Source organism: Canis lupus, chromosome 23 (assembly GCF_048164855.1).
Source record: "Canis lupus baileyi chromosome 23, mCanLup2.hap1, whole genome shotgun sequence".
NCBI classification, from domain to species: domain Eukaryota; kingdom Metazoa; phylum Chordata; class Mammalia; order Carnivora; family Canidae; genus Canis; species Canis lupus.
In genome coordinates this window covers 46,577,668-46,604,115 of record NC_132860.1, presented here as the reverse complement: position 1 = coordinate 46,604,115, position 26,448 = coordinate 46,577,668, and the positions used below count along the sequence as shown (strand labels likewise).

At 35.9% G+C, this 26,448-nt stretch overlaps 1 long non-coding RNA gene across 13 annotated transcripts in view; it reads right to left on the bottom strand.

Annotated features, from left to right (window-relative positions):
* LOC140615208 (uncharacterized) overlaps positions 1–26,448 on the bottom strand; it is a 61,576-nt gene that overhangs the window by 34,120 nt on the left and 1,008 nt on the right. For 6 of the 13 annotated variants that reach the window (XR_012015997.1, XR_012015999.1, XR_012015995.1 and 3 more), the window contains exon 3: positions 11,606–11,784. This is a non-coding gene — a long non-coding RNA (uncharacterized lncRNA). Of the gene's footprint in view, positions 1–213; positions 1,243–1,577; positions 2,279–3,842; positions 3,907–11,605; positions 11,785–14,927; positions 15,028–26,448 lie in introns of those variants that run through there. The other 7 variants (XR_012015993.1, XR_012016000.1, XR_012015996.1 and 4 more) reach the window with 7 other exon arrangements.

Here is a 26,448-nt window from a genome sequence, read left to right as displayed (position 1 = left end):
CTTGAAAATTAAATCACGTGAAAAAGAGACCTCATCATAGTAAGCTAGAACTAGACCATCCACAAACAAGCAATGTCGATGATTAGTCCACTAAATATAAACCAAGTCCTGAAGATTGAAAGCTGGTATGTGATATTAAAAGATCATTTTCCTGTGAGATCACAGAATTTCATAAAGAAAATATTTGCCTGCTAGGAAAGAAGCAACAAATGCTTTGAGCAGTGGTCACCATGGGTATTTATTAATGAACATTTGTGAGTTTCAATGATAATATAACATCTTTTAAATATACTTCCAAAGTTGCTATAATAGACAAAGCACAGGTAGTGCCCTAGGATCAACTTCATTAGGAGCTTTAACATAACTAAAACACTGCATCATAGGAGTTAACAAAACACACGGACCTTAGATTTTTAAAACTAAATGCTGTGGTCACTACCTTGTGTGCAGTAATAATAAAAGAGGGCTGGGGCGCCTAGCTGGCTCAGTTGGTGGAGTGTGTGTCTCTTGATCCCAGGGTTGTGAATTCAAGCCCGGTGTTGGCTGTATTTTAAAAATAAAATCTTGGGGATCCCTGGGTGGCTCAGCAGTTTAGCACCTGCCTTCAGCCCAGGGCGTGATCCTGGAGTCCCGGGATTGAGTCCCACGTCGGGCTCCCTTCATGGAGCCTGCTTCTCCCTCCTGTCTCTCTTTCTCTCTCTCTCTCTCATGAACAAATAAATAAAATCTTTAAAAAAAATAAAATCTTAAAAAAAGAGGGTTTGTTTGTAAATAGTATTTTAAGTTCTCTTTTAACCAAACTTATGTCATCTTTAGCTCCAGGAAATGCATGAGTATACAGATACTTTTTTATGATATTTAGGGTTCTTTCAGTGAAAGGGAGAGAGAGAGGAAGGAAAAAAAGGAAGGAAAGAAAACATTTCAAATAGGCTTAGAGAAAGGAATTCACTGGTTGACACAATTGAAAAATTTACCAGGTAGCTCTGGGTATAGCACAGCCAATCCCAGAGGTTGTGGTTCTTTCCTTTTTCTCACCTTTGCTTCCCTGTACCTTGACTCCATTCTCCCACAGGCCCAGCTCTCCAGGTGGCAAGACAGTTGCTAAAAGCTCCAGGCTTACATCCTCACAGCTCCAAGTCCAGCATAAACAATAATGAATGCTTTCCTTTCAAAAAATCCAGCTTTGCATCTCAACAAGCTTTGATTTGGCCAAGGAGATTTGGTGTTCTCAAATGCCAATCCCTGGAGGCAGAGTTAGTGTGATTAACACCAAACCAAACCAAACTAAGAGTGGGAAGGAGGTGATTCCCCATGGAAAATCAGGTTGCTATTGTGGGGGGCGGGGGGGGGGGCAATAGGAAAGGAAAAGAAGGAAAAGCAGGAGGGGGGGAGAGATTGAGCAAGACAGAGAGAGAGAGAGAGAGATGTAAAGTAAAACCACAAATGCCTATTGTCCCTTTCTGGCTGTTCTACTTCCACACACTCTTTTTCTCATATTTTCTATTTCAAAATGTCACTAATAACCCAAGCACTCACCTCCTCCCCATAAGAAGGCAATCCAAATCACACCCACTTACATCTGTCTCCTATTCCATCACATGTAGGTGAGGTAAACTTTTCTGCCAGGTCAAGATGAACCAGCAATCCAAGGCCAAAAGATTGTTTATCTATTCCCAATGTATCCACGTGGAGACTGAAAAAGGTAATGACGAGTTCTATTTGAAAGAGACACTAATGTGTGCAGATCACTTCCTTCCCACTAAGAATAAGAATAAAGGCCATTTTGTCTCTGGGCTTTCAAATCAATGATCTGGGGAGGAAAAGTATTAAAAACTGCCTCCCTATTTCCACAGAATGCATGTCAGCTGCATTTTACAATGGGAATAATCACCCCTTCCTCAGGGAGTATATTACATTGGTACTGGGGAGGAGCCTAAGAAATCAGACTTGAGTTCTCAAGTTCCAATCATATCTCCTGCTGCGATTCCCATCTGTTTGACTTGGAGTGCAATAATTTTAGCCGAGGACTGAGAATTCAATTTTTCAAAAAAAGTATCCCTGCTTTTTAGTCAGGAAAACAAAAAACCACTTTAAATAGTCTAAGTGTGGGACGCCTGGGTGGCTCAGCGGTTGAGCATCTGCCTTCGACCCAGGGCCTGATCCTGGAGTCCTGGGATTGAGTCCCACGTCGGGCTCCCTGCATGGAGCCTGCTTCTCCCTCTACCTGTGTCTCTGTCTCTCTCTCGCTCTGTGTCTCTCATACATAAGTAAATAAAATCTTAAAAAGAAAGAAAGAAAAGGTATATACAGGGACTTAAATTATGTTATTTTCTAAACTGGATGGAAACTACATGATTGCTATATATTTTTAATGTCTTTTTGTATATCTGAAATAGATTATTAGAAATGAAAAGAAAGCTAAGCTAAATTATTTGAAGTTCTCACTAAAGGCATTCTGCGATCGATAAAGGAATAAATAGTGATGGATTTAGATTTATGGCAGTATTGCACGAGAAATATGCTGAAAGGTTCTCTTGACTAAAATAACTAAAATGCTAGACTTAAAAATAAGAAGGAAGATTTCAAGACTTCCTAAAATCTACAAAAACAAAAACCATGTGGTACTGGTATGAACATTGACATAAAGACCCATAGGATAGAATTGAGACTCCAAAAAATAAACCCTAACATTAATAGTCAAATTATTTTCAACAAAATGCCAAGACAATTCAGAGAGGGAAAATAGCCTTTTCAAATATCATACAAGGACTAGTGAGTGGGTATCCATCTAAAAGAATGCTATTAGACCCCTATCTCACACCATATACAAAAGTAAACTTGAATGGTTCATAGTCTTCAATTAAGAACTAAAACTATATAAAGGCCATAGAAAAAAATCAGATGTAAATCTTTATGATCTTGGATTAAGCAATAATTTCTTAGATATGATACCAAGAACATAAGTAACAACAAAAACAGATAAATTGAACTTCAATAAAATAAAGAACTTTGGTGATTCAAAGCCACTATCAATAAATAAAATGAAAAGATAGCTGTGTTAGGGATCTCCAGAGTAAAAGTCTCACAGAACTAATAAGAGATATATCTATATATCTCTATCTATGTTTATATCTATGTCTCTATCATCCATCTATCTATCTATCTATCTATCTATCTATCTATCTATCTATCTATCCATCCATCTATCTCCAGAGAGAGATTTATTATGAGAAATTACTTCATGCAGTTACGGAAACTGAGAAGGCCTATGACGTACCATCTGCAAGCTGGAGACCCAAGAAAGCTGGTGTTATAACTCAGTCTGAGCCTGAAGGCCTGAGAACGAGGGGAATGATGATGTGAATCTAAGTTCAAGGGTGAGAGAAGATGAGATGTTCTAGGTCAAGAAGTGAGGCAAAAGAAGCAGCAGCAGTAGCAGCAAGGGATGAATTCTCCTTCCTCCTTCTTCTGTTCTATTCAGGTTCTCAACAGATTGAATGAGGCCCACTCACACTGGGGAGGGCAATCTTCCTTGAGTCCGCTGATTCAATTGCTAATCTCAACCAGAAATGCACCCAGAGACACATTCAAAAATAATGTGTAATCTGGGCACCCTATGGCCCAGTCAAGTTTACACATAAAATTAACCACTAAAATAGCCCATAGAATGGGATAAAAGAATTGCAAACCATATGTCTGTTAATCTGTTAAGGGACTTGTATCTAAAACTTATAAAGAATTGTTACAACTTAATAATAAAAAGACCACCCAATTTTGGGGTGTGTGGGTGGCTCAGTTGATTAGGTGTCTGACTTTTGATTTTGGCTCAGATCAAGCCTCACCTTGGGCTCTGCACTGGGCATGGAGTCTGCTTGGGATTCTCTCTTTCTTCCTCTCTCTCTCTCTCTCAAAAGCAAACAAACAAACAAACAAATAATAAATAAATAACCCAATTTAAGAATGGGCAATCTTTATAGATTTTTCACCAAAGAAGATATACAAATGGCCAATAGCACATGAAAAAACGCTCAATATTTATAGTCATTAGGGAAATGCAAATCACTTCCCACATACTAGGATGTCTATAATCAAAAAGACAGACAATAGCAAGTATTGATAAGCATGTAGAGGAATTGGAGCCTTCATATTCTGCTGGTGGGAGAGTAAAATGGTAAAGCCATTTGGAAAAACAGTCTGGAAGTGCCTCAAAAAGTTAAACATAAAATTTGGTGAAAACACATATCCACTCAAAAATTTATACATGAATATTCATAGCAGCATTAGTTATAATAGCCAAAAGCAAAACATTTCAATGTCCATCAATTGATAAATGGATTAACAAAATATTATCATAAAGGATTATTATTTGGCAATGAAAAGAACAAAGTACTAATATATGTTACAGCATTGAAGAACCTAGAAAACATTAGCTCAGTGAAAGCAGTCACGAAAGACCACATGTTATGTGATTTCTAGGAAATGTTCTGAGGCAAACCCATAGAGATAGAAAGTAAATTAGTGATAGTCTAGGGCTGGTGGTAGGGAGTGAGGAGAATGACTGCTAATGAGTAAAGGGTTCTTTTTGGAGTGAAGAATATATCCCCAAATTAGATGGTGGTGGTCTGGTGATGGTCGCACAACTCTGGAAATACTAAAAATCACTGATTGGACACATTAAAGTAATAAATTTTGTGACCTGTGATTTAAATCACAATAAATCTACTTTAGAAAGAAAAACAATACAGGGGTATTTAAAAAATAGGTCAGTGAATTGCTACCAAAGTAATGCATATACCATACCCAGAAATGAAGTAAAGCCAGGAATCCCTGGACATAATCAAGTATCAATGCCATCTTTGCCCCTCACAGTTTCTGTTGAACTCTGGAGAAGTTGAACCTGCGTTGTGGCAACTTTACAGGGTGTGGGGGACAGGATGTACAGACTAGGCATGTTGAAGGTAAGGATTCTAAGATCCCCTATAAAAACTGGTACTCCCACAGAGTAGGGGTGAAATGAAATAAATCCTGACATGTTACAAAGAGAAAAACTTCTTTCTTGAAAATATATAACCAAAAGTCAGCATTCGTATGACTTTGGATTTTTGTTCATAAAAATTTGTGTATTCCAAAATAAAGACAACAATAAAATCTGCATATAGAATTTCATTTGAAATGCTCTTCCTCCCAGTTGGGTGCACCTTCAGGAAACAGACAAGGAAAAATGCAATTGATCTTATGAGGCTTCAAAAAATCCCCACAAACTTAGAGAAAATCGGCATCAGATCCATTGTCAAAAATCACAAAACACATAAGTAAACAAGACACCATGAGGGAGAACCACCATAAGCTACAGGCAGCAAAAGATACACAAAACTTCATAGACTGAAAATAAGAGACATCTGTAAAATACCTACATTTAATATATTTTCTAAAAATAAATAGAAGCTTAGAAATATCACCATGAATTGAGTATTGTCCCTAGAGAATGGAGAATAAACATTCTTTTTAAGCATATAGTGTATTCATGCAAAGTGATAACATTATATGCCAAAAAATGGCCTCATTAAATTTCAAAAGACCGGTATTGTATGGACCCTATTCCCTAACTACAATTCACATAAGCTAGAAATGAATTTTAAAAGTTGACTTGGAAAACTCCATGAAAATTAACTGGAAATTAAGAAGTTAAAAATGAGGGGAAAATGGAAATAAAAAAATCTTGGAAATTAAAAAAAAAAACCCTCACTTGTACAACTTATGGGACAATGAAAAAACTGCAATAAAATATATAAAATACTTGTAACTAAACAATAACAACATGCATGCTGCTTAAGGAGTTCTGGGAGAGAAATTTATCAACTTAATTGCTTTTCGTTGGAAAAAAAAAAAGGCTCAGAATGAACTTTAAAAATCCAGCTTAAGGAATTAAAAAAAGAATGCAGTGGGCACCCCCGGTGGCGCAGCGGTTTAGCGCCGCCTGCAGCCCGGGGTCTGATCCGGGAGACCCAGAATCGAGTCCCGCCTCAGGCTCCCTGCATGGAGCCTGCTTCTTCCTCTGCCTGTGTCTCTGCCTCTCAGTCTCTCTCTCTTTCTGAATAAATAAATAAATAAATAAAAATACTTAAAAAAAAAGAATGCAGGATAAATCTAAGGAAAGCAGAAGTAAATAATAAAAATAGAAAAAACAATAAGAACAGAAACAAATATATAATTGAGAGAATTAACAAAGCCAAAAGTTGATTCTTTAAATTAACAAACTACTGGAGAGACTGACCAAGGGGGGAAAAAACAGTATTAGGAATTAGAGAGGAACATAAATATTAAAACTTTAAGGATTAAACAGATAATAGGATTCTGTGAATAAACTTATGGCAATAAATTTGAAAATTTATAGGTAATGGATGAATTACCACAAAACACAGCTCACCAAAACTGGCTCAAGAAAAAAATGGAGGGATCCCTGGGTAACGCAGCGGTTTGGCCCTGCCTTTGGCCCAGGGCGCCATCCTGGAGACCCGGGATCGAATCCCACATCAGGCTCCCGGTGCATGGAGCCTGCTTCTCCCTCTGCCTGTGTCTCTGCCTCTCTCTCTCTCTGTGACTATCATAAATAAATAAAAATTAAAAAAAAAAAAGAAAGAAAAGAAAAAAACGGAGAACCAGGATAACCTGTTAATGCTAAAGTAATCCGGATACTTGTTCAAAATCTTGCCATCAGGAAAACAGCAAGACAAAGCAGCATAGCAGGAGCATTTGACTCAATAATGATAGAATAGTAAAGTCCAGTCTTATGCAAAATTTTCCAGAAAATTGAGAGGGAAGGAATACTTTCCAACTTATTTTTTAAAGCTGGCATAACCTGGATACCAAAACAAGACCTAGGGATAGCACATGATAGGAAATGACAGACTAGCCACACTCATGAACATAGTTTTGAATATCCTAGACCAAATTTTAGCCAACTGGATTCAGTAGTATATAAAAACACAGTACATTGTGACTAAGTTGGTTCTCTCCCTGAAGTTCAAGTTTGGTTTAATATTTAAAAATTGATAGGGATAAGACAAAGATGCCTACTGTTATCACTTCTACTCAGTCTACACAGCACAGTAAAACAAGAAAAAGAAATAAAATTCATAAAAATTGCATAGAAGAGCCAAAACATTATTTCAATAATCGCAAATGGATATGATTACCCATTTAGAAAACCCCCAAAGAAGCCAACAAGTTTTCTTAATACTAAATTGGTACATAAAAGCAATTTTTATACACCACCAACTATTAAAAAGTGTGACTTGAAAACCATGTCATTCATAATAACATCAAAAACATTTTAAAAACCTTAGATGATATTTATATACATATTATATAATACAGGATATATATATAAAGCCCTACATAAGTAACATTAATATATATATAATATATAATACATACATATGTGTGTATATATATATATATATCCTGTATTATATAAAGCCCTACATAAAGAACATTGACAAATTTTAATTAAAAAAAATGTGAAGGCCAAATAAATAGAAAATTATAACATGTCTTGGCCAGGAAAATTCTGTATTATAACACTTTTTATCCAATGCAGAGAAGTTTGCTAGGGTACCTGTTGGTGCTCCCAGGCCCAATGATAATAGCGCATGAACAACTGCAGCAATCTAGTCTTGAAAAAAAGTATGATAACCCGTAATTCAGTTCCCTCAAAGATGAAGCATGAAGTCATCCTACCAAACAAGCATCCAAGAAAATTTCTAGCATGCCAAGAAAAATCTACACCGAGTGGTAAAGGACAGGGTGCACATTACTTACAGCTATAGGACCAATTATAAATGCAGGAACTGTACTTTGACCCATTAATCCACCAATTGTTAAGTCTTTTACTATTTTTCCCGTTTCCAGGGACCTGCATCTTGAACCTTGAAGAATTAGTGACAGGATAGAGTAAACATACCTAGGGATTGAGTGGATCCCCGTGGTACAAGGGGCACATTATAGCAGATCTAAAAAGCCCCCCACCCCCATATTCACTTAACCTATCCTGGAGAGTTTTCAATGCAGGGTGATGGCTTCCTGCCCATCTCTGCCTGGGGGCATCCTCAGTGTACTCAACCCACAGGTAGGACAAGCTATAAATTAACCGAAGGATGTTAATGCCCTAGGGGTGACCTTTAACCAATTTAGAACAGGAATTGGTGGATAAATGCTCCAGCTTCCTGCTCCTTTAGTGCGGAAAACTGAAGTGTTTCACAGTGACTTTCACTTTCAGAGGTCCCAGCAAGAAGAAACCCATAGCGAAGCTGCTTACAGCCAAATCTGTCTTCGGATCTACTTTGGGGGGAAGAAAACTAAAACAAAACCCAAATGTCTACCAACAGTGGAAGGGGTAAACTGAAGTGTCATAAAAGTGAATGCTACACTACAGTAGGAGGGAATAATGCTAAACACACCAGCAAAATGTTGAGGGGAAGAAACAAGTCACAGAAAAATGCTTGTAGCCCTAGTCCATTTATTTAAAAAAAAAAAAAACCTTAAAAGGCAAAACTAAAGATATTATTTAACAATATATGTGGGACAGAAAACTGTAAAGAAAAACGAGATAATGATTATCATAAAAGCCTAAAGGCTAACAAAAAGGACACTTAGGGTGTGGTAATATTCTATTTCTTAACCTGGTTGTTATACACCAGTGTTTGTTTTATGTTTATTCCTTAAATTATACATATTTTTTTATTTACACTTCAGGTATTTGATATATTTCATAATAAAGTTTTTAAATGCTGTCATATTACTATGTGGAAGATGGAAGGGGAATTGCAATCAATCAACCAATCTATCATTAAGTTAAAAGATTTTGCACTTGGATGGCTTTGAAAGTGTTTTGAGTTTTCATTCCATTTTAATGAAATCAGAACTTGAAATCGCAGAAGATACATTATGCATGTGATTCACTCCAGAAAGACTTCAGAGACCTCCCATTAGCAAAACCATACTAAAAAGAAACGCCTTGGTACTAACCTCAAAAGATTTTTGAATGAAAGCACTTAGTAAGCTATAAATTAAAATGTTTAAATTAATGTTTTAAGTTAAAATATTTAATGTATGTATTACATATTTATATGCATGTAGTATACATGTGTAATTTTTTGTTAATCTAATTTTATTTTCTTTCTTAAATTAACTGACCGTCAGTTCTATTCACACTATATAGGAGGACACCTATTCTTATTAAACATTAAGGAAATGAACTAACATTTTGATTTGTGTCGGGCTTTGTTTAGGAACTAATGGGAGGTGAGAATAGAACAGCATACAGGTTATGCATGCTGGAAAAATAAGTTTGATTCCTAACTTTTATTCCTGAGAAGATATTAAACTTAAATATTAAGAAAGATTATCTCCAACGAGTGAATATAACATAATCTTCATAGTAGTTTTTACTCATTATTCATTCATCATACTAACTTGAAAGCAGTATGTCTTTTCAGAGCACTGAAGAAAAGTTAAATATATATAGAGAGGAGAGATATATAAACCTCATTTGTATATGTGTGTCTCCATTTGTATAATTCTGCCTTTCAACATTCACTGGAAAAATAGAAGATTATTCTACATCTGGTCTTTTGGTTAAAGTTAGCAATGATTTTTTTTTTTTCCGGTTAATCTTTGGAATGATCAGGAGATTTGAAGGATGTCTTAATCCTGCTCTGAGTGTGTCAAAGTAGATGTCTTTGTTCATTTCACAAAACCAATAAAAGTCGTGTTCTGAGGATTAGATTTTGACAATTCGATCCAGATGACTACTTAATATGGAAAAATATTCAGCATCCCTATCTAATCCAGAAAGTGTATTCATAGAGAAGGCACTATAGCTACACTATATACAGTTGCAAATATTAAAATTAAAGGTTATAAGAAGAAACAGAGCTGTTAAAGGTCAGTGACTGAGTGAATTCATTTCCAGTGTAACATATCTATGATGATGTTGATTTTTTCCAAAACCCATTTCAAAGGCTCTCACTTTAGCATTTCAAAGGTAGTGGATAATATTTGAAAAAAAAAAAGTTTCACTTCTTTTAAATACAATAATAATAGAGTTTGAAAGCTAAATATGCAAAGGCTTATAAAATAATGTGTGCCAGGGAGTTCTGAATGTCAATTGTGTGCACAGATGTCTCAGCTGGAGCATGAAATATTGGTATGTTTCATAAGTAGTTTTTCTTTCTTGGAAGAACTTACTTGCATTGGTGCAGTGACATGAGCTTTCTTTATGACATACAGGAAAACTGATATCTCAAAAAATAGGTAAAAATGTGGATTGCCACATTTAACTGATACTGGGTGTGAGTTACTAAACAAAACATTTCATATGAGTAATATTTGCTTTTGTTTAAAAAATTCAAAACATATCAAGGCATATTTCACCTCAAAGAAATTTGTTCATACTATCTTAAGTTTTAAAGTTAAAAGATGTGCTACTCCATTCTTGAAAGTTCAGATGTTAAAAAGAACATTAATTTACCACATTTTTCCAAAGATAAGACACTTCTCTTCCCATTGCAATATAAAGTTAGAGGCTACTTTATGAATACTTGCTATTAATCTGTTAGTGACACCATTGGATTCAAAGACTATAGAGGCTTTGTTAAAGAGCTAGATTTTCCACCTCCATGTATAATTCTTCCTCTTGAAACTATGTTTCCCAAAGTGTATCTCATGAACTACTAGATTGGGGTTTTGCACCATATTGTCAAACAAAGGTTTCCATTGTCAAAGTAGGTTGGAAAGTACCAGAATGCATTCTTAGAGGTATATGAGACATTGGTGTTTTGAAATTTTTCTGTAGCAGACAAAACTGTTTAACTTACTTTTAACACTGGAATTTCCTAATTTACTTGAGCTTTTGCACATAACCCCAATTGACATCCTATGGTATGGTGAAGCAAATGCTGTCCTATATAATTTAACCTAAAGACTGCATTCTGGCTGGCCTTTAAAAGAGTGTACGTTTCTACAAAATGCAAACATTAATATATTGGTCTTTGTAATACAAAATACTTTATATGTTATCATTAATAAAGGCTTGATGTTTTACAGATTTCTCTTCAACATCAGCACCTATCTTGTTTGTTTGCTTTGCCTGACTACAGTGATACAAAGACTAAAAGAAGTTTAGGGAATATTGTCTTATAAAATACCAGATACCTTCAGATAATAATATCAAGAAACTAAAGTTTTCAAATGAGGGAACCAGAGTGAGCTAAACTTGAAGCTCCATCCTCTAAAGAAGGACCCAATTTGTATTCTTTTGAGGACTCCATGCTTTCCCAAACCCATCTCAGGGCCTTTTCATATTTTAGGAGTGTTGCAGGGGTTTGAAAGGCAGCTGTAAGCACATTATATTATGTGACCCACACATAGCATTTTCCAATTTTGGTTCTCTTCTCATAGGAACCAAGCCAAATTTAGTTTGAGATGGGATTACTCAGTTGAAGTTTCTAGAATGGTAGTGGCTGCATGTTTTGTTTAGTTACTCATTAATTATGTCATAACTACATGAACATCAGAGTACTCTAAGAGCAAGGTACTGACTTACAATTTGCTCTGTTGCTGGGGTATCTGGGTGGCTCAGCCAGTTGGACATCTGCCTTCAGGTCAGGTCATGATCTCCAGGTCCTGGGATTGAGCCCCACATCAAGGTCCCTGCTTGGCAGAGAGTCTGTTTCTCCCTGTCTCTCTGCTTCTGCTCCCCTTGTTTGTGCTCTCTCAATATCTCTGTCAAATAAATGAATAAAATAAAATAAAATAAAAAAATAATTTGCTCTGTTGCAATGCCCTTCCTCTCTTTCTTCACCTGGCTAACCCATACATCTCAAGTTCCTGTATCATCTCCAGGAAGCATCCCAGACCTATCCCTGAGTATCTGTATTCAATGCTCCCAAAAGAACTTGTACTTATTTCTTGTCATGTCACCCATTTTTATTTTAAAAATTATTACAAGAAATAGTTATATAAAACAAGCTACTGCACTTACTACAAAAATGCTGTTGAGCATGTTATTTTATGAACCACTTTATATCCTTTATATAAAATTTCAGTGAGATATTTCTTGTATAATTCAGTGTTATACAAAAACAGTTGTCTCTTCTGAAAAACTCCGATGATTCTTCCTTTATGATAATGAGAATGATATAGCTAATTATGTGTTTACTTTTAGGTACGGCTGCCAAAGGTTTAGGGCCAAATCTAAAGTTTATTTAAGAGGAATTTTTAAGGTTATTGAAGGTTCTTTTTGGATAACTTTTTGGCCAATTTTGTCATTTTGTTTGTTTTAATTTCACAGATCTTTTATCGTAAGCCACCTTACAACCTTTGTGAAAAAGGTAGGGCTTTGATAAATATTTATAAAAATAAAATGTGGATGAAGAGGCCAACTATCCAGTGAATTTCTTTATTCTGGAGCAAACATGGATTTTTAAGTCAAAGTCCCTTATTTTTTTCTCTTTTTAGTTTGGGCTGTTTAAGTCTATTGCATCAGTTTGTTTGTTTATTTATTGCCATCAGTTTAGACCTGTTTGAATATTACTAATGAATTTGGTTTCAGTAGGGAATACATTTATTAAACCTGAAATTGTATTCCAAGAGTTTAAATAAAAAGATTTGGCCTTGTACAACTCCTTCTGAAAGCACACTTCACAATTAACCTCCCTCCACCTTGTTTGTACTTGTCACTTTTTTCCCCCTCAATTTCATTTAAGCAAGTTTCTCTTATGTAAACTTTGCTGACCTGGAAACACATATATAAATTATCCATATTTTGAAACTGTGGCCCTGAAATGCTGGGGGTGTTTGGGTGGTGTTTCTTCTGTGTCATTAAATTAATTCTAAGCATGTCACTGTCTTTTGAGATTTCCTATTACTTCACTTCTCAATTAAAAAAAAAAGTCAGTGTTTAATTTGTCTTATGTCTTCCAGAGTATATGAACAACAGCATCGTGATGGTAGAATCCAAACTTTGGAATTTAGACCTAGAGATTTGAAGATCTCTATTTGGGTAGTACAAAGAATGTTGTTAGTTTTTTCATTTCTGTTGTACTGCATAGCTGTTATATCTTGAACTATAAGGGTATTATAAATCATGAATCATGTGAAAGCATTGCAAAGAAATGAACATACATTTTATTTTACTATTTTTTAAAGATGTACTTATTTATTTTATATATAGAGAGAGAGTAGAGGAAGGGCAGAGGGAGAGAAAGAGAATCTCCAGCAGACACCCCACTGAGCGCAGAGCGAGACATAGGATTCAATCTCATAACCCTGAGATCATGAACTGAGCTGAAACCAAGGGTTTGACACTTGACCAACTGAACCATCCAGGCACCCTGAGGAGACACTTGAACAAAGATCTGAAGGAGGTATGAGAACATTAACATAAGGATAGAAAAGTTGTTAGCAAATAGATGTCAAAATCTCCTGGCTCAGACAAGAGAGAAAAAGGCAAAGAGAGACTTCAGGTTATTTTGCCTCAATTTTATCTTCAAATCTCAATGTTTCAAAGTGATTACAGCCCTAAGTGAAAACAAGTAGGTTTCTGATTAATTTCCAGTCCCAAACACAAACTTTATTTAAAGTCAGGAAGAGGTGGTTGTTCTCAGACATCCCCTATGTTACTAGGAGTTGGAGCAGAAATGCTGTAGATGACCTTGAAAGTATAAGCAACTCATGCCACATGAATGTGATATACATTAGATACTTAACAGTAGACATTGAAAACAGGTACCAAAGCTGGACAGCTCATACAACATTTTCCAGGAGATTCAATAATAATACATCAAGATGTAATCTCCTCCAGGACAAATTCATCCTTCCCAAGATGCCAGAAATCTTTTTTCTGCTTCCCAATGCCTGAGGTAATATATCAAGCAGTCATGAAAATGCCATGAATTGCAAAAGTAATTTTAATGAATCAAAAATGGAAGGCAACATGTCCACAGATGTGTAGTTTAGAAACTGTGATCAAACTGACAATTTAACTTACTCAATGTAAAAGTGACAGTTGCTAGATTAAATTACAATCATAGAGATATTATCTGAAAATATGAGATTAATAGATTCAGATACAGAGATTTTTTTAAAATGTATTTTCAGATAGTTCAGTCTATTGATTGCTTAACACGTTCCCAAGATCAATAAAAAAAACTAGTTGCTAGGTCTTTAATTATTGCCCAAATCCCAGCAATCCTGTTTCTGCTCTTTGATCTGTTTTCCTTTCACTTGTACTGTGTTTCTTTATTCTTTTAATGAATTATATAGAACTATCATCAGTAGAACGTGTATAACATGCCAGGTGCCAACCTAGATGCTTTTGCATATATCATCTCACTTAAATCTCACATTCCTGTATGAATGTGTCTGCAGACATATTCACATGATAGAGGAAGATGAGGGTGAACAATGAATCTGAGATTCATTTTATAGGATCTCAGAGAGGATAACTGCTCTAAATTCCCACATGTAGGAAGTATTAAAGTCAGGATTCTGCTCAGGTTTTTGTAGTCCTGTTGAGCCATCTGCTACTTAACAAATGCCACTCTAATAATTACTATTTGCATAGCATTATATTGTTTATAAAGTGCATTTACATTTTATTTACTTAATTATATCATGATCCCCAAGATCATTCTAATTTTCTTAGTTTTCTTGAAAATTATCAGTCTATGGCATTGATATAACTTCAAAAACCCTGCAGAATGCACTAAAGCCATATGCCTATCTTTTGTGTATGAACACTTATAAACTCCACTTATATAACAGACTCATTAGATTGCCTCTATCTCATGATTAGGAAAGACTGGATTTTCATTAAATACAATAAAACAGGGGATCCCTGGGTGGCTTAGCGGTTTAGCGCCTACCTTTGGCCCAGGGCGCAATCCTGGAGTCCCGGGATCGAGTCCCATGTCGAGCTCCCGGCATGGAGCCTCCTTCTCCCTCCTCCCGTGTCTCTGCCTCTCTCTCTCATAAATAAATAAATAAATAAATAAATAAATAAATAATCTTTAAAAAATATATAATAAAACAAAGTATGGCAAATTACTCAAGAATATTTCCTTAACTATAAAGTGAAGGTAATATTACCTACTTACCTACCTAACAGATTGTTGTAAAGACAAAGTATGACAAAATTGTATATAAGGAGTATATATACAATCAATACAAAGATAATGTAATATAAAAAAGCTTTGAAAATTGTTTGGTATAATGTTTTACATTATTTAATGATTATTATTAAAGATTATTTAAAGGTATCTTTTTTAAAAATTTTTATTTATTTATGATAGTCACACACAGAGAGAGAGAGAGAGAGGCAGAGACATAGGTAGAGGGAGAAGCAGGCTCCATGCACCGGGAGCCCGATGTGGGATTTGATCCTGGGTCTCCAGGATCGCGCCCTGGGCCAAAGGCAGGCGCTAAACCGCTGCGCCACCCAGGGATCCCCTAGAGGTATCTTTATAATACCGTTATTTCTTTACTTTCATTACTTTTCAATTTAATAAATATATGCTTGATATTAAAAGTTTATAACATATATAGAGGAGAAAGTTAAAATTTCATTTCATACTTACCTTCCTCAATGCAACCAATTTTCCTTTCCAAGAGATGATAATGATTGCTAATTTGATACTTGTTCTTGAAGATCTATTAATATGCATTTATATTCATGAATTTAAATGTATTGTTTTTGAAATACATATCAAGCAAATATATTTTACTTAACAATTTTTTTTGTTTTTGTTTAACAGTGTGTCTGAGAGATCTTGAATAGCTATGTAGTAGTAAGAAATTCTTTCTTATCAAAAATTATACATGCCCTGTATATTTCCCTCCCCCTGTGTGTAGCAGGACTTGTGAATGTGATGGGATTTCACTCATGTGACTAGATCACATTACACAGTTAAGATGGAGGGATTTTGCAACAATCTGAATTATCTTGGAAATAGATTCTTCCAGTCAAGCCCCCAGATGAGAACACAGCCTGGCCAACACCTTGATTTCAGCCTGATGAGATCCTGAGCAGAGTACCAGTGAAATCATGCCAAGATGCCTGATTCACAGAAACTTTGATAATAAATATGTTTCATGTTAGGATCTTAAATTGATGATAATTTACTACACAGCAACAGGAAATGAATATAGGCACACACCTACACATTGTATTTCCAAGCTTCTCTCAGTGGTGGCCCGTGACTAAGTCCTAGCCAATCACATGAGAGCTGAATTCAGGTGTGCAACTTCTGATTAATATCATAAAATTAAATAATGAACATGCTTCCAATTCTTTTGGATTCAGAAGTGGAATTGTTGGATCATATGATAGTTATATTTTTATTTATTCATTTTTGGAGTATAAAGTACCTAAGATTTACTATCTTAATCACTTTTAAGTGTACAGTATAGTGATATTAACTATATTCACTTTGTTGTGCAATAGATCTCCAGAAACTTTTTCATCCTGTAAAACTGAAACTCTATACCCATTGAACAGGAACTCTCTTTTTTCCCTGCCACCTCTGGAAACCACCATTCTACTCTTTATTTTTAAGAGTTTAACTACTTTAATTACCTCATATAAATGGAATTATATGGTATTTGTCTTTTTGTGACTGGCTTATTTCATTTCATAATGTCCCAAGGTTAATCCATATTGTAACATATGATAGAATTCTCTTTCTTGTGCAGCCCTGGTGGCTCAGTGGTTTAGTGCCACCTTCAGCCCAGGGTGTGATTCTGGAGACCTGGGATCGAGTTCAACATTGGGCTCCCTGTGTGGAGCCTGCTTCTCCCTCTGCCTGTGTCTCTGCCTCTCTCTCTCTCTCTCTGTGTACCTCTCATGGATAAATAAATAAAATATTAAAAAAAAAAAAGAATTCTTTCTTTTTAATAATATTCCATCGAATACATAACCCACATTTTGTTTATCCATTCATCTGTTGATGGTCATCTGGGTTACTTCCACCTCTTGAACCACAGTGCTGCTATGAACATAGATGGGCAAATAACACTTTGAGACCCTGCTTTAAGTTTTTTTGCATATATACTCTAAAGTAGAATGCTGAATCATATGGTAGTTCTATTTTTAGTTTTTTTGAGGAGCCTCAAACATTGTTTTCCATACCAGTTGCACTATTTAACAATCTCACTAACAGTACACAGGATTCCAATGTCTCCATATCTTTACCAATCTTCTTATTTGGGGGAGATTTGATAGCAGTCATACCAATGGTTGTCAAGGGGTATTCGGTTATGGTTTTAATTTGCATTTTTCCAATGATTAGTGATGTTGAGCACCTTTTCTTATGCTTATTGGCCATTTGTTTACCATCTTTGCAGAAGTTTCTATCCAAGTCCTTTGTCTGTTTTCTAATATGGTTATTTGATTTTTTTTGTTGAATAGTAAGTATTCTTTATGTATTGTAGATACATGTCTTTTTGTCTAATATATTGATTTGCAAATATTTTCTCCCATTTCATCAATTGTCTTTTCACTCTATTGTTTGTGTCCTTTGAAGCACAAATGTTTTAAGTTTGATGTAGTCTCATTTATCTAATTTTGTTTTTGTTGTCTGTGCTTTTGGTATCATATCCAGGAAATCATTGCATTTTCTTGATGCTGGCCTGATGCTTATTTTCTACCTTGCAAAAGTGCCTGGAACTTACTATATATGCATGAACTTTCTGCTCTTCAGAATGAAGGCATCTCATGCTGTTCTAAGAGGGAAGTTTATAGCAATACAGGCCTATTTCAAGAACCAAGTAAAATCTCAAATAAACAACCTAACCTTACACCTAAAGGAGTTAGAAAAAGAAAAACAAATAAAACTCCTAACCAGTAGAAGGAAGGAAACAACAAAGATCAGAGCAGAAATAAGTGAAATAGAAACTAAAAAAAATAATAGAACAGATTAATGAAATCAGGAGCTGGTTCTTTTAAAAGATCAACTAAATTGATAACCTTTAGATGGAGTCATACAGAAAAACAGATATAACTCAAATGAAAATCAGAAATGAAAAAGAAGAAATAACAACTGACACCACAGAACTACGAATCATTATAAGAGAAATTATGAACAATCATATGCCAATAAATGGGACAACCTAGAAGAAATGTATACATTCCTAGAAACATATAACCTCTGAAAACTTAATCAGGAAGAAACAGAAAATTTAAATAAATTTTTAGTAATGAAATTGAATCAGTAATCAAAAAACTCCCGACAAACAAAAGTCCTGGACCAGATGGTTTCACAGCTGAATTTTCCCAAAAACAGTAAATACCTATTCTTCTCAAACTATTCCAAAATATAGAAGAGGAAGGAAAGCTTCAAATTCATTCTATGAGGCCAGCATTACCCTGATACTAAAACCAGATAAAGGCACAAAAAAAAAAAAAAAAAAAAGAACTTCAGGCCAGTATCTTCGATGAACATACACTCAAAAATCCTCAACAAAATATTAGCAATGTAAACCCAACAATACATTAAAACATCATTCACAATTATCAAGTGGGATTTATTCCTGGGATGCAAGAGTGGTTCAACATTTACAAATCAATCAACATGATACATCACATCGAGAGAAAGGATAAAAACCATAATATTATTTCAATATACACAGAAAAAGCATTTGACAAAGTACATTTATTCATGATAAAAACCCCTTAACAAAGTAGGTGGGTTTTTTCAAGATGTTATTTATTAGAGAGAGAGAGAAAGAAAGAGAGAGAGAGAGAACATGAGAAGGAGGAAAGGTAGAGGGAAAAGCAGACTCCTCACTGAGCAGGGAGCCCAAAATAAGGCTCAATTCCAGGATCTTGAGATCATGACCCAAGCCAAGGGCAGATGCATAACTGATTGAGCCACCCAGGCACCCCCAAAAATAGGTTTTGAGAGAACATACCTCAACATAAGAAAGGCCATATATGAAAAACCCACAGTGAACATCATACTCGATGGTGAAAAACTGAGAGCATTTCCCCTAAGGTCAGGAACAAAATGAAGATGTTCACTCTTTTTTTTCTTTTTAAGATTTTATTTTTTTAAAGTAAACTCTACACCCAACATGGGGCTTGAATTTACAACACTGAGATCAAGAGTCACATGCTTTACCAACTGAGCCAGCTAGGTACCTTCACTCTTACAACTTTTATTTGACATAGTACTGAAAGTCCTAGCAATCAGACAACAGAAAGAAATAAAAGGCATCTCAACTTGGTAAGGAAGAAGTATAGCTTATTATTTTCACTAATAGAAATATTTGTAGGTGTCATGAAACTATATATAGAAAACCCTAAAGATTCCATCAAAAACTTCTAGAACTGATAAATGAATTCAGTAAGGTGGCAGGATACAAAACCAATATACAAAAATCTGTTATGTTTCTATACACTAATAATGAAGTAGCAGAAAAAGAAATAAAAAAAAAAATCAAACTCACTTACATTTGCTTCAGGAATAATAAAATACCTAGGAATAAACTTAACCAAGGAGGTGAAAGATCTCTACTCTGAAAACTAAAATAATAAGAAAAGAAATTGAAGATGACATGAACAAATGAAAATATATTCAGTGTTTATGGATGGGAAGAACAAATATTGTTAAAATATCATACTACCTAAAGAAATCTACAGATTTTTAAAATATTTTTATTTATGTATTTATTCATGAGAGACACAGAGGGAGGGGGGCAGACACAGGCAAAGAGAGAAGCAGGCTTCCTGCATGGATGTGGGACTCGATTCTGGGATGCCAGGATCATGCCTTGAGCCAAAGGCAGACGCTCAACCACTGAGCCACCCAGGTGTCCCAGCAATCTACAGATTTAATGTAATCACTATCAAAATGCCAACAGCTTTTTTCACAGAACTAGAGTAAATAATCCTAAAATTTGTATGGAATGATAAAAGACCCCAAATATCCAAAGCAGTCTTGAAAAAGAAGAACAAAACTGGAGGTAACACAATCCTAGATTTCAAAATACACTACAAAACTGTAGTAATCAAACCAGTACGGTACTGGCCACAAAAATAGACACATAGATCAACAAAATAGTATACAGAGCGCAGGACTAAACCTGCAATTATATGGTCAATTAATTATCAATAAATAATGCAAGAGTATGCAATGGGAAAAAGTCTTTCCAACAAATAGTGTTGGGAAAACTGGGTAGCAATATGCAAAAGAATGAAACTGAATTACTTTCTTATACCATACATAAAATTAAACTCAAAATGGGTTAAAGACCTAAATGTGAGACCTGCTGTCATAAAAATCCTAAAAGAGAACACAGGTAGCAATTTCTCTGACATCATCTGTAACAATATTTTTCTAGATACGTCTCTTTAGGAAAGGGAAATAAAAGCAAAAATAGACTATTGGGACCACATTGAAATAAAATGCTTCTGCACCAGAAAGGAAACACCAAAAAAACTAAAAGACAGCCTATAGAGTGGGAGAAGATATTTGCAAATGACATATCCAATAAAGGGTTTATATCCAAAATACATAAAGAATATATAAACACCCAAAGAGTCCAATTTAAAAACAGGCAGAAGACAGGGACAGACATTTCCCCAAAGAAGACACCCAGATGGCCAACAGACACATGAAAAGATACTCAACATCACTCATCGTCAGGGAAACGCAAATCAAAACCACAGTGAGATATCACCTCACACCTGTCAGAATGGCTAAAATAAAAAATACAAGAAACAATAAGTGTTGGCAAGGATGGGTAGAAAAAGGACATTCATGCACTATTGGTGAAAATGGAAACTGGTATAGCCATGGTGGAAAACAGTATGGAAGTTCTTCAAAAAATTAAAAATGCAGAATTACTTTATGACCCAGCAATTCCACTGGGTATTTACCCAAAGAATACAAAGACACTAATTTATAAAGGTATATGCACCTTTTTGTTTATTGCAGCTTTATCTACAATAGCCAAATTATTGAAGCAGCCCAAGTAGTCTATTAGTGAATGAATGGATAAAGAAGATATGGTATTTAGGGACATCTGAGAGTCTCAGTCCATAAACCTCTGACTCTTGATTTTGGCTCAGGGTATGATTGTGGGGTCCTGAGATTAAGCCCTGTGTCAGGCTCCATGCTCAGCAGGGTGTCATGTCAGCTTGAGGATTCTCTCACCCTCTGCCCTCCCACCCCACTCTTTCTTGCAAATAAATACATCTTTAAAAAAAGATTTATCTATGCAATAGAGTATTACTCAGCCATAAAAAGAATGAAATCTTGCAACAACATGGATGGACCTAGAGAGTATAATGGTAAGTGAAATAAGGCAGCCAAAGACAAGTACCACATAATTTCACTCATTTGTGGAATTTAAGAAACAAAAGAGAGACACCTGGGTGGCTCAGCAGTTGAGCATCTGCCTTTGGCTCAGGGCGTGATCCTGGATCCAGATCCAGGTCCAGGTCCAGGTCCAGGTCCAGGGATCAAGTCCCACATTGGGTTCCCTGCAGGGAGCCTGTCTCTCTCTCTCTCTCTTGCATGAATAAATAAATAAATCTTAAAAAAAGAAATGAACAGAGAAAAAAAGAGGCAAACCGAAAAAACAGACTCCTAACTGCACAGAACAAACTGACAGTTACCAGAGAAGAGGGTTGGTGGGGGGATGAATGAGTGCTATTATCATGATGAACACTGGGTGATGTATAGAGTTGTCTAGTATAGATATACTATACTGTATATCTGAATATTAATTCAGATACAATAGTAAATCTTTTTACTTAAGTACTGTACTTTTCCTAAAGTTTTTATTTTGATCTTCTTAATGTATATTATTCCCCTGCTGAATTTTACTATCTTTTCACTTATTATAGTATATTTTCCTTTGCATCATTGAACAGTTATATTAGTTGCTTTTGAGCCATTGTCTGATAATTTCAACACCTGTGTCATCTCTTTATTATCTTTTCCTTTAAGAATACATCCCATTTTCCTAACAGTTTTTATGCCAAGTAAGTCTAAATTTTGTCCTTGATATTATGTTTTTTTTTTTTTTTTTATTTATGATAGTCACAGAGAGAGAGAGAGAGGCAGAGACACAGGCAGAGGGAGAAGCAGGCTCCATGCACCGGGAGCCTGATGGGGATTCGATCCCGGGTCTCCAGGATCGCGCCCTGGGCCAAAGGCAGGCGCCAAACCGCTGCGCCACCCAGGGATCCCTGTCCTTGATATTATGAACATTGTTTTGGAGTCTCTGGATTCTGTTTTATTTCTCTATAAAGTGGTGATGCTTTTGTTTAGCAAGAAATTAAGTTAGTTTTAAACAAATTGAAAATTTTGTCCTGTGTATAGTGAGTAACAGGTCAAATCTCGCTTCAGTTCTTTTATCTGAAAGAGTAGGAGTATATTCTACTTTGAGTTCTTTGATCTGAACTATTTGCATTCTGTCTTTGTTATTCAAATTGAATTAGTGCATAGCCAGAGATTGTCTGAATTTATAAACAGAGTTTAGAGTTCTCTGATTCTCCATTTCTGGAATTCCTCCCTTATTCTCAGGCCAGAAAGACTTTCTGTGTGAGTTTTTGCTATCTTGTTACCACACCGCAATTTTTGTTTGTTCATAGGTCAAAGTCACTCAAAGTGGGAAATGCTGTGTTGATCACTTCATATGCATTTTGATTCTGTGTACTTCTGTCTATTCTCTGGACTCCTCAGGTTGTTGTTTTACCGTCTGGAGTTTCCAGTTATTATCTGTGGAAAGGTCAATCTGTTAGAAGTTTACTTCTCCATACTGGAATTGGAACTCTCCACACCAAAGTCATCAAAAAATTAAAACTTTGCACATAAACAATTAATTATAAGAAATATACATGCTTTGGGTGCCTGAGTGACTCAGTTGGTTAAGCATCAGACTCTTGGTTTCGGCTCAGGTCTCCATCTCAGAGTTATTAACTAATAACTCAAGCCTGAGTCATTAGGTCAAGCCTTGGGCATTAGTCCATGCCCAGCATGGAGCCTACTTAAAAAAGGGGCTGGGGATGCCTGGTGGCTCAGTTGGTTAAGCATCTGACTCTTGATTTTGGTGGCTCAGGTCATGATCTCAGGGTCATGACATTAAGTCCTGCATCTGGCTTTGTGCTGGGCATGGAGATTAAGATACCCCCTTTTCCTCTACCCCTCCCTCCCCACTCCCAAAGGAATTATGCTTGCTTGACCTAAGGTTTATGTTTTTGGCATGTGTGTTTAAGAGAATTTTCCCTCTACTTGTCCATCCCTAACCACCATTTTACTTTCATAAGAGAAGTTTATTTCCTTATTCTTTCTCAGATTGTCTAATAAACATCCCTTGATAAGCTGATAGGCAACAAACCTATAGATCCAAGTCAGCACTAGTCAAATTGTGGTTTGCCAATCAGTGCTTGTCCATGAACTATTTATTGCCTGTCCACGATGAGATGAGAACAGAACTGAGAATATCTATTTAGAAACTTTTGTCCAATTTTTATGAAGTCGTTTTATATCTATTAAATACAAAGAAAATTGGCCTTGTATTTTGCATATGTTCAGTTTTTACTTAAGTTTCATTTATTTAGTAATTAAATTTTCTTGTATTTTAAGAAGCATTCGTTGATGCTTAGAAATTAAAAACAAAACACTGGTTCTCTCTGCAGATAATCTGAGAAACACTGGCCTAGATTTCAAACAAGAAAATTACTTTTGGAAAGGTTTCAAGTTAACCATTTAATAGGAGGGATTGAAAGAGGACTTCAACTACTGACATTTTGATCTCAGTCTATACCTTTTAATTAATGAAGTTCTTTCTGGCTTATTTCTTAATTCAGGCAAAAGACCCTGTGGGCAGGGGTGCCTGAGTGGCTCAGTGGTTAGACGTCTGCCTTTCGCTCAGGTCATGATCCTGGGTTCCTGGGATTGAGTCCTGCATTGGGCTCCCCACAGGGAGCCTGCTTTTCCCTCTCTGTCTCTGCCCCTCTCCCTCTGTGTCTCTCAGGAATAAATAAGTCTTTAAAAAAAAAAAAAAAAAAAACAAAACCCTGTGAGCAAAGCATCCCCTGATGGGAACTGAAACTAGCACCTCAAGCAGAAAGAGCTTCCCTGAGCCAGTAAGACTGCCCATGACTGACTCCACAATAATGATCAATTTAACCTTTACTGCCCACCTGCACATACCCACGGACCTTGGTCACACATTTTCCTTGTATAAATCTGGAAGTATTTTCAGCACTTTAGAGACAGCTGAGAGGATAATTTGCTGTCTTCCCCGTGTTGACCTCACTGAAATAAATTCCTTCCTTGTTTCACCACCATTAGTTTCACTGCCTTTGGATTTTGTCAGGTGGGAGTGGCTGCACCTGGTCTGTATGGGCTCCCTGGAGCCAGGTGCTCCTGCACACCTGTGCCTCAGCTACAAGATGAACCTACACTGTAGTTTAATTTTAGCAATAGTTTCTGAAGACCTGGGATAGGCTAAAGTGTTCTTTTAAAAGATAAGAAAACTGAGTTGAAGGGGATTTCTAATCAAGGGAATTTCTCTTGGATATAGGACACAGTAGCCAATGTCAGAAAAATAATTCAGTACTAATCATTTAACTTTTAGCTGAGATTCAAGTATTCTTTGCTTGTTGCTCACTCTCAGAAATTACTGCTTTAATATTTAGAAGTAAAGCAGTAAGTTCAGAGGAAGAAAAAATAACAATAGCATCAGATCCATTTACTGAGATCCTACTGTGCAAACTCTGTATTGGGAAAAACAATCCATTATGTGGATATTTTTATTCCCATTTCAGAGGTGAGAAAACAGTTGTTGGAGAAGCAACTTAATTGAAATCACAGGGCAAGTACATGATAGAATCAGGGCCCGATTCAAATTTGTCTGATTCTAAAATCTCTACACTAACATTATTATTTTTTTTTTTTTTAAGATTTTTAAGTAATCCCAGCATCTAACATGAGACTCCAACTCACAACCCCAAGACCAAAAGTCACACACTCTACCAAATGAACCAGCCAGGTGCCCCACAGTACTGTTCTTTATTAATTACCAGAGAGATTCATATACAAATTATTACCTCATCAGGCAGATGGTTTCAAGTGCTCTATTATCATAGTTCTAGAAAAAAACGGGGCTGTAGACAGTGCTTGGGTCTCCCATTCAAGGATTCATCCATCTTCACCAAACTTAGCTTAGAAAAATCCACGTTAGAGTATCAGGTGACAGTGAGTCAGCATTTTGGAAGCCAGGTAGAAACCAGGAATCAATAAGCAAATTCTTTTATGAATCATTGTAGATGTTTATGCTTGTTAAATGTTTCTAACTGCCTATTCTCTTTGCTTATTAGAGGAGTACAGTTAAAGGACTCTTTAAAAATCATATAAATAAAAACTATCAGCTGCCATCCGATCCTTGCCAAGCTGGAAAATGGAAAAGCAAAAGCTTTTGTGTTTAAAAACATTTTATTTTAATAAGTACGCTGAACACAACTAGGTTAGGTTGTTCTTTTGGGGAATGTACTTGCACGTTAATATTTCACTGGCCCTATACTTTAAAGATTTTCTTAAAACATCGGTTGTCAGTATGAATTAAATCTAGTTTAAATGAACATCACTCTATTCTAGCAAGAAGTTTTTTTTTAATACACTTTTTTTCTTTTTACAGAAATAATCTTAGCATCATTTTATACTTCATACACTGCGATTTGGTCTCAATCAGAAAAATTCCTTTATATTTTTCTTTTGTCCTTCCTGTGTCTTCCATAACAGAAAATTATCAGCAGAAGCATTTCCCCTTCACCCAATTCCTATTCTCTTATCACAGCTCTATCTCTCTACCCTCCCTTCCTGCTCCGCAGGGGAATTCAAGAGGGCAGGGAAAGATTGCTAAAATTTGTCCCCTATCCAACACTGCCACATTCAATAGTAGATGCATCTAATTCTCTTTGCATATTTATCAGTTCCCATTTTCCTCTTCCACACCTCCTTGTTTGTACAACGGACTAATGACAAAGTGCTTTGCCCCTGCACACTCACAGACCACACAGACCTCAAATCATAGTAGGACCAAACATTTCTGCTTTTCTAGTGCACTTTCTGCAATGCCGGGCTGGTGGGGGAATGAGGAGCATTAATTTTTTTCCTACCCGTCCTATACTTTCTCCACTACCTTTGTCATGCCAGCCACTTCTCAGGTTCCTGTCCCACAGCCGCCATTTTTGAAGCTGTATTACTGTTTATACACCTTAATGCAGCACATCCTAACAACCCTCACAAAGTAGGGAGGACTACTAACAGCTAATATCTGAGTGCTTACTATGTGCCGATAACTGTTTTTCCAAAATTTTATTTAAATTCAATTTGCCGACATACAGTGTAACACCCCGTGCTCGTCCCGTCAAGG